Source organism: Mytilus galloprovincialis, chromosome 11, assembly GCF_965363235.1.
Source record: "Mytilus galloprovincialis chromosome 11, xbMytGall1.hap1.1, whole genome shotgun sequence".
NCBI classification, from domain to species: domain Eukaryota; kingdom Metazoa; phylum Mollusca; class Bivalvia; order Mytilida; family Mytilidae; genus Mytilus; species Mytilus galloprovincialis.
This window is the reverse complement of record NC_134848.1, coordinates 1,109,952-1,115,708: the sequence shown is the minus strand read 5'-3', so window position 1 is coordinate 1,115,708 and position 5,757 is coordinate 1,109,952.

Below are 5,757 nucleotides of genomic sequence, written 5' to 3'. Positions count from 1 at the left end.
TCTCATCGTTTATATTTGCCATACTTTGTCAGCAGTTTAGCGTAAATTTGGATTGAATAATTGAAATCTGTTGCGTTTGTCTGGGTAATGTGAACTTTCTTGTCACATATAGATAAATTATAAGGAAAGATGAGGTCACTTTCTTGGCCCTTAAATTAGAAAGAACTTAAATTTATGTATGATTTCTGTCCAACGATCTTTAATTAATCACTCAGAAGTTTCTGTACTTGCCATGGTAGATTGGTTGCAAGTTTCTATGAAATTACTAGGATTTTAAAATTGGGGTATACAGTGTCATTTGAGAATACTGTAGGTAGAAATATTTTCAGTTCCATAGCTCATATTCTAAGGCTACCACAGGGTACCCCCTCAGGTCGCAAGGTCGCTTTTCAATTCGTCGAGAGGTCATTTTTATGCAGTTAAGCTGCATTATGCGAGCACCCTAGATTTGTGTTCTATCCAATAAATCCTGAAATACTTGCCATTGTTATTATCTAGCTTGTTACTATGTTATATATAACTAATTGAACACTTTTTTAATACTTTTTATTCTGGATTACAAAAAAAATGACCAGAAAAACCTTAAATGATCGTCGATTTATCCAAAAGTTTTAAAGTTACACATAGGAAGTAGTGCTTATTAAAAATCCTTGTGTAGTTCATTATGACTTGAGCTTTTAGCTAAGATGTCAAAGAACAATTGTATGAAATATTTAATCGCCGAAAATCTCTTAAGACAAGCAGTTTAGATTTCCCAAATGACCAAAGTCGTAGGAATATTGTTTGTCATCAATACGTAGTACAACTACGTCAGTAGTCTATTATATAATTCAACTGTTCATGCTGTTGGCGGCAATTTCAAATTAGAAAAAAGAAATTTTCGTAGCTTTTCAATTTGGAGGCAGGTGTGCAAATTAGCGGTGGTCCGCGACCTTCCACTTTTGCAAGCGGAATTTCGACTAGGATAGTTGGTTTCTAGCTACGCCCGACGTAGTCGCCTTACATTTGAAAGAAAATAAGAAATTACTTTGCAAACCTTTTCACCATGTTCACCAAAGTCTCCAATTAAACGAGCTAAAAACTTATTTTTATCATTATTATTCATGACGGCGATGTTCAATTTGTTCAACCGCTAGCTTTATACAGAAAATCGCCGACAAATATTGTATAAATTCGAGTAAAATCCCGTAAAATCGTATCTGATTGACAAAAACAACATTGTAAACACATAACAATGGCGGCCGTGAAGACAAAATTTTACAAAATCGGATCCGATTCCGGAAGCGGATAAGGGTAATTCCGGGTTTGACGATCATTTACAAAATAAATCCAAGCAGGTGAAAAAATACATCTATGCCTGGTAAATGAATATAAACACTAGTATTGTAAACCAAAAGATATATGTTAAAGAAAGAAAAAGCAGAAAAATATTTTATTCAGAAACTAAAAATTACTTTTTGATAAATTTTAATTTAAAAATCCAATACAACGTGACAGCTGGGAACAGTATATCTAACGATATACATGTTCATGGTCACAGTCTAAATTTTCTTTATAAATGATAAATGATGATAATGCATGTGAGATGCTTTTAAAGTGTAAACATATTACTGCAATTTCGAGGGGTTATTAGTTTTTTCTCAATTTTGAAGGGTCGATTAAAGTAGCTGAAAGTTTCATTCTTTATTTTCACAAATAATGCAACTATATTATATATACCTTAATGTAAGTAAATCATATGATATATAGGTGGCATTCTTTGGACCACTCTACCCCCTCCTGTTTGATAACTTGGAAACGGTCGAGCTCCCCACCCCTAAACCATATGAGGGGCAGATCTGGGATTTTAGGTTAGGAGGGGCGCAAACTTAAATTTTCGCCGAGCAGAGCGAGGCTAAAAAAAATTGAGGTAAAATTATCGGAATTTTCTTTATTAAGCTGAGAACAACCCATGCTTTTCAAATTTAAGGGGGGTGCAAGCCCGCAACTCTCCCCCGTCTGAATCCGCCCCTGCATATATTCAAGTATAGGACAATATAATAAATAAAAAATGAAATATAGGGGGAGTCACTGGAGTTACCCCACCCCCTCCTGTTTGAGAACTTGGAAACGGTCGAGATCCACACCCCTTAACCATAAATATTCATGTTTGTGACAATATGAAAAATCAAATGAAATATAGGAAGAGTCGCTAGGGGTCACCCCACCCCTCCTGTTTTAGAATTTAAAAATGGTCGAGATCCCCATCCCTAAACCATATATATTCATGTATGGGACAATATAACAAATCAGATGAAAGATAGGGGGAGTCCCTGAGGTCACTGTTCACCCTCCTGTTTGAGAACTTGGAAATGGTCAAGATCCTTACCCCTAAACCATATATACTCATGTATGGGACAATATAACAAATCAAATGAAATATAAGGGAAGTCCCTGTGGTCATCCCAACCCTCCTGTTTGAGAACTTGGAAATGGTCGAGATCCCCACACCAAAACAATATATATTCATGTATGGATCAATATAACTAAGTAAATGAAATATAGGGGGAGTCCCTTGGGTCAGCCTACCCTTCCTGTTTGAGAACTTGGAAACCAATGAGATCCCCACCCCTAAACCATATATATTCATGTATGGGACAATATAATGAATAAAATGAAATGTAGGGGAAGTCCCTAGGGTCACCCTACCCCCAGTGGCGGATCCAGAAATTTTCATAAGTTGGGCCCACTGACTGACCTAAGAGGGGCCCGCTCCAGTCACGCTTCAGTGATTCCCTATATAAGCAACCAAATTTTTTCCCAAAAAGAGGGGGCCAGGCCCTCTGCCCCCTAAATCCTCTGCCTACCCCTACCTGTTTGAGAACTTGAAAACCGTTGAGATCCCCACCCCTAAATTATATATATTCATATGTATGGGACAAAATAACAAATCATTTTAATTTTACATTTACTATGGGCAAGTCAGTCAGACCTCATCTTTGATCCCTGTTGTAGTGAACATTTGTCTGATTCGTGTCTCATAACTTTTGTACTATAGAACACAAACTCAGTTTTCTTTCCAGGGAAACCAGTCCATTCATACTATTACATGTTCATACTACGTCAAATTGAACTTCTAGCAGTCAAATCAAGGTTAACTACCAAGTAGAACAACTGCAATCATTGGGAACTTGTACCACTGCAGACTCACCATAAAAAATATACATTGATATATGCATTGCTTTTGAAACCTTGATAACATATAAATTATTTGCCTTAATAAATAAATCATTAGATAAACATGAATTTACTATATGTGAATGTTTAATGTTGAGGCAACATTGCCACAGTTTTCATAATTACGGTTGCCTTGGTTTTTGGTTAACTGCCTTCAGCGCTTACAGCGCTTTGATTAAGGGAATAATACAGGTCGTTTTTCCCAACACAGAGGAAGGAAGTTGGTCAGAGGTCGTTTTTTTCCAAATTTTACAGGTCGCAGGTTGTTTTTAGAAGGCCCTCAGGTCGGAAGTCGCCTCTAAAAAGCCCAGAGGTCGCAGGTCGTTTTTGACCCTGCGGGAGCCTCATATTTTGTTCAATACATATTATATAGAATGTGTAACTTGGATGGAGAGTTGTCTCATTTGCACTCGTACCACATCTTCCTATATCTATATGGTAGGATGTCCAATGAAGTCACTCTATCGGAGACCATTCTTTGACGAAGGCCATGAATTCAATTTCTGGCACATTTTTCTTAAGACTACAAAACAATGATGTTTGGACTACCACATATAGATCAATTATAAGGAAAGATGAGGTCACTTTCTTGGCCCTTAAATTAGAAAGAACTTTAACTTATGTTTGATTTCTCTCCAAAGATCTTTAATTAATCACTCCGAAGTTTCTGTACTTGCCATGATAGATTGGTTGCCAATTTTCTATGAAATTACTAGGATTTTAAAATTGGGGTATCCAGTGTCATTTGAGAATACTGTAGGTAGAAATATTTTCAGTTTTATAGCTCATATTCTGAGGCTCCCACAGGGTACCCCCTCAGGTCGCAAGATCGCTTTTAAATTTGTCGAGAGGTCATTTTTAAGGGAAATGTACAGGTTGTTTTTGGGATACGATTGCTTTCAAGCAATCTGTAGACTTATACCGGTGGCTCAGAGCAATTTCCCTCACGTCAATCGTTTTATTCTAAACATTAAGGAACATCTCAGATTCTTATGATTGTCTTGCTTTAAAAGGTAAAAACAAACAAAGGGATTGAACTTAATCAACTTTCCTATAATGTTCTTTTCATAATCTTCATGTTTGATAATTCCCTTGACTTCGATGCGTGTTTTTAACAACACGGAAAATCAGAATAAAGCAGTATTTATATTTAGTGTAGTTATAAATTTAGAAACACGTCAGAAGGAATTCCCAGTTTTGATAAAATGCGAGAGTTCTCTGAATACCGATAAATCTATTTCTGTCATATAAGAACTGAAGTGGAGTTTTTCTTATATGTTACCGTTATGAAACTGATATTTGAGATTGTACTTCCATTAAGAAATTGAGAACCATCTAAGTCGTTTAATAAGCATTTAATATATCTTGCCCCAGGGTTTGATTTTGGAAATTATGCGCATGCGTATAGTTTTCTTGACTTTAAGGGGTTTTAGATTGAATGGTTGCTCTGGATTCCCCACTCAATTAATTAATTTATAACTCATGGGATCTTTTCTATGTATGTCTGCTATTGAGGGTTATTGTTGTTGCATAATTTTAAATCATATGCATCATTTAGATTCAAATAAATATATTCCACATCGTAGAACACCCCTTCAGGCGAAATGGAGTCTTCCATATTATCGTTTCAAGTTGTCTCCCTTCCGGCAGTACCTTCCGTGAATTCTGAATATAAACAAGACGTCGAGTATTAGCTCGTTCTGTCAATAAACGTTGTATTATATTAAAACCGAATGCAATTTAAACCGATAAATGTGTACGGAAAGGAGCCATGATGACTGACCCAAAGGAAATTAAATATTTAAAGAGTTAGGAATGGGGTTCCTCCTAGAATTAACGTAGGAAAAAAGGTGATAAGATACGAATTGAAATCTACATCTACATCTACATCATACGACGATCCATCAGCACATTGATGACTATACGTCGGCGCATCGCTAACAGACACTTAATAAAATATAATAACCAATGAGTGAAATAAAATACCTTCTCTGACATCTCTCACTCTGAGTCAGTCAGTGACTGCTGTGGAAAGTAAACTTGGTATTGATAGTACAAAAATAAAACACAATAAACCTAATTACATTGTTCATACACTTTTATCCGGGTTTGGCTATTTTGTAACTATTTTACATGTCTGTTTGTCATTTGAATTAGTTTTGAAAATAATATTATCCAGCTACATGCATACATGTGTCAATGAAACAATGGCAATCGTATCCCTCAGAGCAATCTGCTCTTTGATTCCCAACACAAGAGGATGGAAGTCGTTCGGAGGTCGTTTTTTTCCAAATTTTACAGGTCGCAGGTTGTTTTTAGAAGGCCCTCAGGTCGGAAGTCGCCTCTAAAAAGCCCAGAGGTCGCAGGTCGTTTTTGACCCTGCGGGAGCCTCATATTCTGTTCAATACATATTATATAGAATTGTAACTTGGATGGAAAGTTGTCTCATTTGCACTCATACCACATCTTCCTATATCTATATGGTAGGATGTCCAATGAAGTCACTCTCCATCGGAGACCCTTCTTTGACGAAGGCCATGA